Consider the following 12,415-nt stretch of genomic DNA (forward strand, 5'->3'; position numbering starts at 1 on the left):
GAATTTCCCGGCCCAATGGCTGAGCGCTCGCAGCTGGGGTAGTGAGCGCTCAGAAGAACCCATAAATGGGCTTTTTTGCCCCCTTTTCAATTCCGTTCCCGTCCCCGAGCAACAATTTGGCCATTTTAACCATTTCACCCCTGTTATAACTCACAAACATGAATAATTAAATGGTAACAACATCATACATTGGATTACAAGATCTAAATACATCAATAAACATCGTTTCTCTTCAAAAACTTACAACTTTGATAGCATGATCATGGTTATCATTACATACCCAAAGTATATCAAAAGTAGTCCCAAAGGAATAAAGATACACGTTTGAGACCCTTAAGGTCTTAAATACAATGCTTTACAAATAATCATCATTAACTATGTATTGATTACAAAAATTACAAAAAATGGTTTCTTTATCTACGTTTAGGATAGTGCGTCACCCACAACGTCCTTGCCATGTCTTAAAAATATTAGAGGAAGGGATGAGCACTAAGGCTCAGTAGGAGATGCCTAAGGCACTAACTTTAGACACCCTTGATTCAAAGAACACATAAAAGGGTTTAAGAGAGTCCGGGAGCATGTAACGACTCACTCCACCACATGGTATGATATTGTCCACTTTGGGCTTGAGCCCCACGGTTTTGTTCTTGGGCTTCACCCCAAAAGGCCTCACACCAATTGGAGATGACACACTTACATATAAGCACTTCACCTTTCCCTTTCCCAGGCGATGTGGGACTTGTGCACCCGTAGCTCGCTAGTATGGTAGCCTGACAGTGTCTTTCGCACCCGCCCACGGCACACCCGCCCATAAGGTCATCACAGAGCATACATTGGGGATTTAATGAAATTCAAATTGCAATTCAATTCAAATAACATCATTTATACAGTTTCACATACGAGTGTATGTAAATACAATGCAACGCATAACCATCCTAAACCAAACCAACTCACACTGAAAATTCACTAACCGACTTTACCGAGGAGAGATTGATTAGCTATCCATGGCCTCAAATCTGACGACCATTTGGGGCCTAGTAATCAATGTTACATGTTTTATAACCGGCACGCGCTCCCTTTAGGTCAAGTTAGTACCGGACTCGCGAAATCCAGTTTATTTATAAAATCCATTCCACAATCTTTCTACTTTGACTCATTTAACATTCCCATTCAACCTCCCCAATATAAGATACCATGTACATAATTCATGTATTGACTTAGCTTCATTCTCAATTCTACAACATCATTGGTATGGCATGACAATTATCAAGAATCAAACATAAGCATGCTTCTCATTGAAATTTGCCCATCACAATCATGCTAGTATTTGAAAATTAAATGCCTGTACACATAGGTAACAAAATGGATCTCTTTGGCATACAATGGCACATTTTGCATCATTTATATATAAGCATGCTTCTTCACATCATCATACATCTTGCATTTCATTCACAAATTTGAATGTAATAATAATAATAAAATTTAAAGTCAACATGCTCAATGAAAGACAAAGCTTGAGGTCTTAGACATCCCTAACTTAAGAGAGCAAGCCAAACAAGTCCTAAGCTAGCCCAAATTTGAAATCCCTCTAAATGGGGGCAAGACTAGTGTCAAATGGAAGCCCTTGATGAGTAGAGCAAAATTGCTTTCTTTATCATTTTTCAAATCTCACTCTAAATCTCTCAAATGTGGGCTTGAAATATGTAGTTACATGTGTGTATATAGATATATAAAGAGAAATATTGAGGAAACTTAGAGAGAGAGGCTTGGCTAAGAATGAGAAGAAAGGGAGGTGTTGGCCAAGTCTTCAAAATGGCCAAGTGGTCCTCCTTGTGCCATGTGTCACCATGTGGTCCAAACTACCTTTTGCTAAAGTTACTTAAATTCCCTTCTAAGTTATACAACATTTCCACTTACCCCTTAAAATATATTTAAGACACACACACACATATATATATAACATGCCAAATACCACAATTAATAATAAATGAGAAAACTGGGAGAAATTCCAACGCAGGAAGTCGGTCCTGACTCCAAAAAATCCTAAAATTAATCTTGTAATCACTAACATGCTTAAAATAATAAAATACATTTCTAAAACTCTCAAGCTCAAGAAAATGTTCCGGATGACCCTTGGGACCTACATGGCACGCAAAACGAGGCATAAAAAAATAAAAATGCCGAAAGAACCAAAAAAAATCCACGAGATTACAGCTCTATTGATCCATTCCTCCAAGACTAGCAGTCTGTTAGTAAATGAGATAAAATATCTGCTTAATAATTATCATTTCCTTTAACATGTTCAAATGAAGGCTTACAACCTTTTCCGGTAATGCAATCAATAAAAGAAATCCATCTTTTCGCAGACATTCTCTATTGTTTTGTCTTATTTGCAAATTTTATCGCAATCTGTTCTAATAAGAAACTCTTTATTGAGAAAGATTTGAATTTTTTCTATAGAATTTATAACACCTAATATTTTGAGATCTATTAAGGGGAGAGTAGATTGGGTTTTATTGAAAGTTTCACTTGTATATCAACAAATTTGTTCTTCTCAAGAAGATTCTTTTGTAGGTCTTTGGAGAAGTATTCTGGCTGTGACGACCCAGATTCTCAGAACCCAGTGCGTTAGCGAGTGCCCCGAAACTGACCCGATAACGGATCCCAAATGTGGAAGTGAAATAAAAGGAACAAGGTCTTTAGAGAGGTACGTCATCTCTAAGACACCAAAGTGGTTTCCCGAGGAGTCTTGAGACTCAACGGAAGCAAAACAGAAGCTAGGGTCTCAAAACCCTACAATAAATGAACCAAGGCTAAAATGGTCATTTAAAATAGAAATGGATGCCATCATGTATACCATTGGATAGACAATGAAAAACTAATAAATATAGACTCAAGAATCACTTGATTCGGAGTCCAGACGAAGAAGTTATCAAACCCCGAAGTTTACAAAAAAACTGGACAAAGGAGTGCAAGTGCGAACGATCGCTGCTATTTGTAATATCTGAGAAAAAAAATGCAATTTTGAGGGCCAAGATGAAGTTTTTTGGAAAAGGTTTGTGAAGTAACCCCCCTAAAATCATGTTTTTTGATCAACCATGGTCCAAACCAAAAATAATAATACAACCTGGAGAGCCTAAAATGCCCCCCAAAATAAATCAGGTCAAGTGAATTTAAAACATGCTAAGTTGCTGCCCAAGAAATGGAAATGGAGTTTCGGGAGGTTTTCTTAAGGTATAAATTGATAATACGGTATACAAATACACTCTAAAACCCTCGGAAGTCTTGGAATAGTCGGCAGGGTACTAAAAAAAAAGAAAGAAGTGATGAATAGTAACTATGACATCAAAATGAACATTTGAAACAAAAGCCTTACTTTGCATACATTCAAGTGGTTGGCCCTTGGCCTCATTACATATGTGATACAAGTATATCAAAAGAGAGTTATACAAGTGCCCATTTCACAACAAAAGGGAAGCAAACATGCTTCAATTAAACTACATATTACAACATCAAGAGATACCATGACATACTAACACTTGCATGCTTCCAAAAACAAAAACATCCACAACACCAAGCTACATTAGTGTCTAAGGATATTGTCTATCCATGAATAGAACTTCTTTACCTAAAAAATAACCTAATCCACTAGGGTGAGCAACAAAAGTTACTCGTAGGAAGAAGAGCATGCGTATACCCTAAAGTTTCAAAAGTCTTGTAAGTTCAATATAAACCAATACAAGGAATCATTCCTCATAACGTCTAAGTTTCAAGGTGAACTAAGGGATCATTTTAAAGCTACATTAAGCAATTAAAATGAAATACATAATTCACAAGTATACTAAGCAATATCGAAACCATAAGCACCAAATCACAAGCTACAAGTAATTAATGATTAACAACTTGGAATTGAATGTGAAATCACATAGTGGAAAGATTGGACATGAAATCCCGGATTTAACCAAGACGTTACAAGTTATTTCGGGCCATTACAACCCACAAGGTACTACCTAAGTGCGCACATTTGGGGAGAACTCGTATCTCCCGCACTAAAGCTAAACTTTAGTCGTCACAATGCCAATGTCTCAAACATTTCCAAAATCAACAAGTTCATAACTCATACTCAACAACAATGTATGAAACCACCTTCCATGCACAAGTACGGTGAAACCACACAAACTATATCCTAGGATTTCATGTCTACAATGGCATTTAAAATGTAAAATCTTCAATGTGTGATTTGCTACACAAAACAATGGCATACAAAATGTCAAATCTTTAATGTGCGATTTGCTACACATACCATGATATCATATATCATAAAAAATCAATTCCCCATCAAGGTAAGCCACAATTACTAAATCCTCAACAAATTAGTAATAAGCTTGCAAGGTATACTAACAATATTCCACATGAATTCATTATCACAACAAGATACTCTCTAGAATTTAGTAATCAACTAAATTGACAATACACCTTATACAAGATATATATATATATAAGCTATACATACTTGAATCCTCAAAACCTAAGTCAAGTATATAGAATCATAATCTAAATACAATCCTATAACACAACAAGCATGTATACAATATATATAAAACTCCAAATACAATTAAAACATAAAGAAGATAAACATACTACAACCCCTACCTGAATAAAGGATTGTTCCTCTAGAATCCAAGGAAAACAAACTCAATTTGAAAAACTATGAAAAGGTGTTCTAGATAAAGAAGACATGAAGATTTGATCTTAAAAGTGAAAAACTAAATTCCCAAAGGAAGAGGGTCGAATTCTGAAAATGGTGGAGAGGGTTTCAGGATTTCCCAAACTGCCTCACCTGAGAATCACCCTTCTAGAATCCAAGGCAAACAATATCAAATGGAGAAACTAAGAAAAAGTGTTCTAGATATAGAGGAGCGAAAGATTTGATCTTCAAGATGGAAGACCAAAATCCTAAGGGAAGGCGGTCAAAATCAGAAAATGGTGGAGAGGGTTCAAGGTGGTTGCAATGGTGACCTTTGTGAGGAAGATGAAAGTCACACCTTTCTCCACTAACTCAAAGGCTTTGTTAGCTAACTACACACACACACCAACACTACCTCTCTCATACACACGTACGTCTACCCTCCACTTGTCACAATCGTAGGGCTCCTCATAAAGCTTAATCTCAAGCCTACACTTGTCATTAATCTAAGCCAATAAGTGTTCCAACCAAAAGTCTACAAGTGGGTGAATCTTCACCCTCCACTTGTCACTATCCAAAGCACCCTCATAAGGCTTAATCACAAGCCTACACTTGTCAACATCCCAAGCTAACAAGTGTTCCAATCCAAGGCCAACAAGTGGGTGAACCTACACCTTACACTTGTCACCTAAACAAGCTTCCAAGTCTCACCACCAAGAGGATGACAAATTGCCCCAAAGAAAAGTGACACTTGACACTAATTCCTACAAATTACAAAGAGGTCCATCTTCTAAATATCTCAAAGAATATTTGCACAAAAGTCCTTAAGACAAAAAATAATTACATAAAGCACCCCGTAAAAAAAAATATTTCTGAAGAAACTATGCATCTATACCCCTATGAAATGAAAAATAAATGAGCATGCTTTACAATGAAATTAAGACATACGCAGGCAGTAAAAGACAATAAAATGCAATGTACGTGGTGCTGGAAATCATGTCCGAGCACCGAACGCTACCTCGGGCGCAACAAAACCCTAGGGCAACGCGGAAAAAGAATAAATCAAACAATTAAATAATAAAATAATAAAAAAATATGAATGACAAAAAATTGGAGAAGGAAAAAGAAAACACGGTCTTCACACGGGCCCATCTAAGCAAATGCGTCGGTTTGGATTATTTTGTAACTATTTTCTAACAGAAGTTGTAATGGTTCAAGTTGAGTGACTAGGGTTTTTATTTTCTTAACTAATTCAACATCTTGAGAGTTAAAATAATTTTGCCCATTTTTTCCTAGTTTAGAATAACATGGTGGTCCAATCAACTGTCCGAATTTGGGAATGAAGTTGCGTCCATAATTTAGTAATCCTAAGAAGGCTTGTTAAAGGTTTAGCTTGGGATTTTAAAGGATCACTTTATTATTAAGGCATATTTTTAGTTCATCTAAATGACTTAGAAACATTAAGACTTCTGAAACCTCATCTAAATAATCAATGGCGTCAAATAAATTCTCTGTATTCTGTTGTGGGTAAAGTATTGATATAAGTAAAAGACCCTTTTTTTTTTTTTTTTTTTTTTTTTTTTTTTTTTTTTTTTTTTGAGGAATATTTGTAGAAGGTGAAGAGATAAAAGTTCATTTTAAAAAAAATTGTAATCCAATAGGTGTATACATGAATCCTCCGGTAAAGTGAATTTATAAAATTTAATCCTAAAATAAAATCATAGGTACTAGGAATAGAAACTACACAAGTTTGTGGTAAAGTAAAACGTTCATTATTTATTAATATAGGAATATTTTGGATACAATGGGTTATTGGGAGTTTTTGATTGTTATACTGGCTCATATTAACATTATAATTTAGTTTTATTAAAGCTTCGTCAAGTACTAGGTGTCTTTGGATTAGGCTTTTAGATGCTCTAGTATCTAACAAGCTGAGGTTTGTATTGGGTTTCTCTTAAATTATATTGTAATAGGGAATTGTATAAGACTAGATGGTTTATGTATCGAATTTGTCATTTCAACTATCGTGCCTTCATATTTATAATAACAGTCATGGCATAATAAAGTTTTACAATGACTTTTGCAAGAATAGCCTTCTCGAATAGAATTATCGCACTGTTTGCAAGTAAAAGATAAGAAAGGGAATTTTTGCAAAGTATAAGTGCATGAGGAATTTTTCATTGTATAAATATATTCTCCTATCACTTGAATTCCTTGTTCGAGATCTTCATTTTTGTCTAATTCTTCATCTAGGCTTTCAATACTGTAAATACTTTCATTGTCATCTATGTCAGAATCATAAATACTTTCAAGTTCATATAGTTCTTCTGCTTGATCTTCGATATCTTCAAGTATATTAATTTTTTCTTGTATTCTTTTGATAGGGATTTGCTTGAATCTATAAGGACAATTTGATCATATATGACTTGGGTCTCCGTAAACAAAAAATTTACATTTCTTTTCCCTTACTTTATTATCCTTAATATCTTTATTGTCTTTATTATCTTTAGATATTTTTTGTTTTTTGTACCATGGGCATTTTCAGAATTGTCTAGGGTTGGTTTTATAAATTTTTTTACAGCAATATTGTTTATAGGTTTTACTTTTGCGTAGATTACACTTTTTAGGTTTATTACGCATTAAGTTTTTTTTGGGTTGTACAACTATATTGAGGTGGAAAGTCAAGTTGTCTACAAGTATAATAAAACTGCTTTTTTTTTTTATTTTTTTTATTTTATATTTTTCTATATTTTGCTTTTAACATATCATAAACATGTGTTACCTGGTCTCCTAGACTTGTACTATTTCTACGCGGATGATCTAGCCATTTTTCTCATATCTTTGTTCCAATACTTCTTGATAATTTATGAAGATATATATCTAATAGAATTAAATCATTTGTTCAAGCTGTGGCAGTAAAATATTAATTTTTATTTTTTATTTTTGTATAATCTCTTATATACTCGAATCTACATCTCTGTAGCATTTCTAGGTTACGTAATGCTTCAGTTTTCTTTGTATGTGTATCTTGTGAGAATCGATCTTCTCCAAGCAATACCTTTTTTTTATTTATTGAACTTGTGAAACTTTGGACTGTGAAATTATCTCTCTTGAGGATGTACTGTTCCGAAGCTTGAGCTTTATAAGTTTACCACCAATTATTAAATGTTCCCCTTAACAGAGTTTCACAATAATCTAAAGCTTGGGCTTTATTATTAAAAGATGTTACAGTAGACTGTCTAATACAATCTTGTTCCCATTCTTCTACTATTCTTGTCTTGTGAATCATGTCGAGATATATCTAGTAAGGTTTCTGTATCTGATGCAGGTGGATTAGTATAATGTCTACAACTTTGTGCTTAAAGAAACATAGTTTGTGAATAACTATTATGTTCTATGCTATCGGTTAGTCATTTATACTAAATTATTATGTTGTTTGAATTTTCTCGTTTAATCTTGGAGTAACCATATAGGAGTACCGACCATGGTAGAACAAAATGCATATTTAAGAATATGTGTAATTAGGGCAAATCGGCTGTCATTGTATTTTACTCTTATATAAAAGTATTCTATATAAACTGTTCGGCTCGCGAAAAAGCATTGGTTCTGCTTTCCGGATGGTGTGGAGAGTATAATAGTGATGTGGGTGTTGTGGCGTGCTAGGAACTGTTGTCATTCCAAAGTGGATATTTGAACAATATTTTAGTTAGAGATTGTAGGGATCTGGTAATTGTACGAAGGTTTGGAATGACTACCTTCGAAGGTTCTTTTTGCCTTTGAAAAAAAGGACTTCTGGACTATTCTATAACTAGTGGAAATGAAGATGGTATTGAAGTGCAAGGCTGGAATTTAAACATATTGAAGTGCAACTGCTGGAATGTAAGAAAGGAAGTATTGGACTTAACTCAAACATTTTGAGAATTCATTGCCAAAATGAATGCTATATGAAATAACAAAGTACTGGACTCAACTTAAAAGAATGTAAATTCATTGCTGGAATGAGAAATACATGAAATAACAAGATGCTAAATTTAGACATAATGTAAATTCGTTGCGGAAATGAAAGATACATGAATAGCAAAGATGCTATATTGATGTGTTGTGTGAGTTGAGCAGGATTTGCATGTTAGGCCTAAGTGCTTTATTTATAGAGTTTTCTTACAATACTTGGAAATGTGGCCATTTCAGCAGCTTCTACATGGCCTTTCCTTAGACTGCCAAGTGTCCTATGATCTTCCAGCCTTTAATGTTGACATGTGTAAAATCACGCTCTCCTATGATCTACAACTGATAAATAGTGGTCTTTGGCAGTTGAATGCATGTTTACAAGCCTTTACCTTTGATCTATAACTACCAGTTTCTAACAACAATTAAGAACTTCCACCTGGAAGGTCCAGATCATACCACGTGTCCCATGTTTTCAGCCCACTTGCTGATTTTTAGCAACCTTCTCACCTAAATAAGGTAAGTGGTTGCCTTATTCTTGGAGTGACTCCTACAAACTAGGAGATGTTATAGGAGTAAGAGAGTTGCCATTCTTGATGACTACGTCAAAGGTACACATGGATTTCTTGATGTTTGCTATGTGGTAGTAATAGACCACGTGTGCTCTTATGGTGGGCTCTCATCTCACTAGATTTCCCTTACTATTGACCTGGTCTTTAGTGCCACGTACCAGATCTCAGTGGCTCCACACTGCATGTTATGTGGGACTACTTGTAGGGTAACATTCCTCTTCCAGTTGCTGAAACTAATCTAGAGTGGCAAGTTCCCTTGGAACTCACCACATGTCAATTTTCCATTTGTCAAAAATAATGGGATAAACATATGCCCCCCAAATTTCATGCCTTGTGGAGTAGTCGATCACAAGGTGTGGAATTTTATATTTTGAGCGAGGCTTTGGCATGTAACAAAAACCTTCCATAATGGTTGTCATTGTAGCTTCCATTATTCTTCACAACTCAGATTGCAGTTTGGAAAATAAAACTAACTTTTAATAGGATGTGTATGTAAAATAAGCAAAATGAGTAATTTCCAGTATGAGTAGAACCTGGATCATGTATTATAGTCCCTTTTTCAATGAAACGTTCCATACTTAGGAAATTAGCTGATCTTGGAAATACAGCTAAGTCTACTTCATGGCTCTGGCCAATGTAATCCTTTTCAAGTACTTAGTCTTTCCTCCTTTGAATAAATGATCCTTCACAGGCTTAGACTTAGTTGTTGGGATGTCTATGTGTGGCCATTTGATTCCTTTCTAGCTTTCTGGTTTACTTAGAAAGGAAACTACCAACCACTTCATATGGCCCGTTGAAGCACTATGGCTTTTCATTCTTCATAGATGGAAGGGTGATAATCTTTCATCCTATTCATTCCCCCCCCCTCCCTAGGGTCTGAAAGTTTATAAGGAGGACGTATTTGTTCATCTTTTGGCTAAATAAATTGTTGGTTAGCCATGCTTTCCCCCCAAACACCACTGGAAGTAGGTTTGGGTCTACTGGAAGGTTGTTGCTCCATTGAAGTTTCATTGGAGGGGGTTGTCCTTCAAACACCATTGGAAAGGCCATAGGTGGCCTAAGTGGCATGGTTGCAAATTGTTGAATGCTCATAAATGGAACATGAAATAGAGGTGGTTGGACTATTGGTGGTGGAAGACACTGCACCTGAGGTGGAACCTACACCTGTAGTGGAAGTGGTTGAACTACTACTGGTGGAAGGTTTTGTACTTGGGGTTCTACTTGAAGTGAAACCTAAACTGGTGGTGATTGTGGTTGCATTACCGGTGGAATCGACCAACCTTAAGGTTGATTGACCCCTTGATGCCCCCCACCTACCATTGGCAGTGGGTTGGCATTTGCATGGTTGTTCCTCCAGCGGTTTCTTCCTCCTTGATCTGAAAGTAGCTCTCTTGGAAAAGGTTGCCCCCCAACCGCCATAGGAATGGCCATGTGTGGCCTTGGAAGTGTAGCTGCTGTTGGCTGAGTGTTCACAGGTAGAACATTCTGTTGTCTTTAAAGAATGTGGTATGGCCATGTTTGGCTAGGCTGATTATGCCAAGTCTGATGTGGAAACACCATAGGTGGAGGGTTCTGAACTTACTGAATGACTAGCATAGGCGCTAATTGTGGAATGGTCATCTGCGCCACTGGAGAAGCCATAGGTGCAACTGAAATGTAAGTCTGTGCCATAGGAATATATTGCATCTGCTGCTGATTTGGAAGGAATGAACCTGCATGTTATTGAGAGGGACCGCCTTCAACAAATGTAGTTGGCATGTTGACTTAAAAGGCCGACTGTTGAGTCTTTTCATAATTGTTTGACTGAGGGGCCAAAGCTTGAGTCAAGCTTCCAAAGGACCGTTCTAACATAGATTCGAACCTATAAGAGATTCGGTCCACCATTTCTTCTAACTTCCACTCTTGAGAATAAGTGGCTCTTGTTTGTTCTTGAGCCGCTTTTGCCTGTTATTGAGTGGCCTTTGCTAAGTTTTGAGCGACTTTTGCTTAGTCTTGCACAAACTTGTCTTGTTGCATAGCCATCATGCGGATGTTTTCCATTATGGGTCCATTTGCCATTGTTTTATCAAACTTTTCCACCATATCTCTTTTATTAGGTGCAAATTGTGAACTTTCAACTGGAAGTTCACTGGCTTGCATCTTTTCTATTTCGGTAGGGTCCTGTGCAGACTTGTCTTGCCTCTTTCCACCACCATTGAACAATCTGTCAGGATGTCCAGCTGGGTATGCCAATATGTTTGGCTCGCGAAAAATGGTTCGTCTTTTTGGATAGTGTGGAGAGTAAAATAGTAGTGTGGGTGTTGCAGGCATGCCATGAATTGCTTTTGTTCCAAAGTGGATATCCAAACAATATTCCAGTTGGAGATTGTAGTGATTTGGTGATTGCACGAAGGTGTGCAATGACCACCTTCAAAGGTTCTTTTTGCCTTTGAAAAAAAGAACTTCTGGACTATTCTATGACTAGTGGAAATGAAGACGGTATTGAAGTGCAAGGATGGAATTTAAAGAAATTGAAATGCAACTGGTGGAATGTAAGAAAGGAAAACTACTTGACGGAAAATAGTGAAAGGAAGTACTGGACTTAACTCAAACATTATGAGAATTCATTATTGAAATGAATGTTATATTGAATAGCAAAGTACTGGACTCAACTTAAAAGAATGTAAATTCATTGCTGGAATGAGAAATACATGAAATAGCAAAATGTTAAATTTAGACATAATGTAAATTCATAGCGAAAATGAAAGATACATGAATAGCAAAAATGTTGTATTGATGTATTGTGTGTGTTGAGCAGGATTTACATGTTTGGCCTAAGTGCTTTATTTATAGAGTTTTCTTGCAGCAGGTGGATATGTGGCCGTTTTAGCAGCTTCCACGTGGCCTTTCCTTAGACTGCCAAGTGTTCCATGATCTTCCAGCCTTCTCTCAATGTTGACACATGTAAAATCATGTTCTCCCATGATCTACAACTGATAAATAGTGGTATTTGGCGGTTGAATGCATGTTTGCAAGCCTTTACCCATGATCTGTAACTGCATAGATAGAAATGCGGCGGTTTCTAGTAGCAGTTGAGAACTTCCACCTGAAAGGTTCGGATCATGCCATGTGTCCCATAATTTCTCAACTTTCTTTAGTAAATGCATCATGTATTCAGCCCACTTGTTAATTTTTAGGAACCTCCTCACCTAAATAAGACAAGTGGTTGCCT

Source organism: Cornus florida, unplaced genomic scaffold (assembly GCF_030987335.1).
Source record: "Cornus florida cultivar Cherokee Brave unplaced genomic scaffold, ASM3098733v1 CherokeeBrave_3.0.0_Hap2_Chr03, whole genome shotgun sequence".
Taxonomy (NCBI): domain Eukaryota; kingdom Viridiplantae; phylum Streptophyta; class Magnoliopsida; order Cornales; family Cornaceae; genus Cornus; species Cornus florida.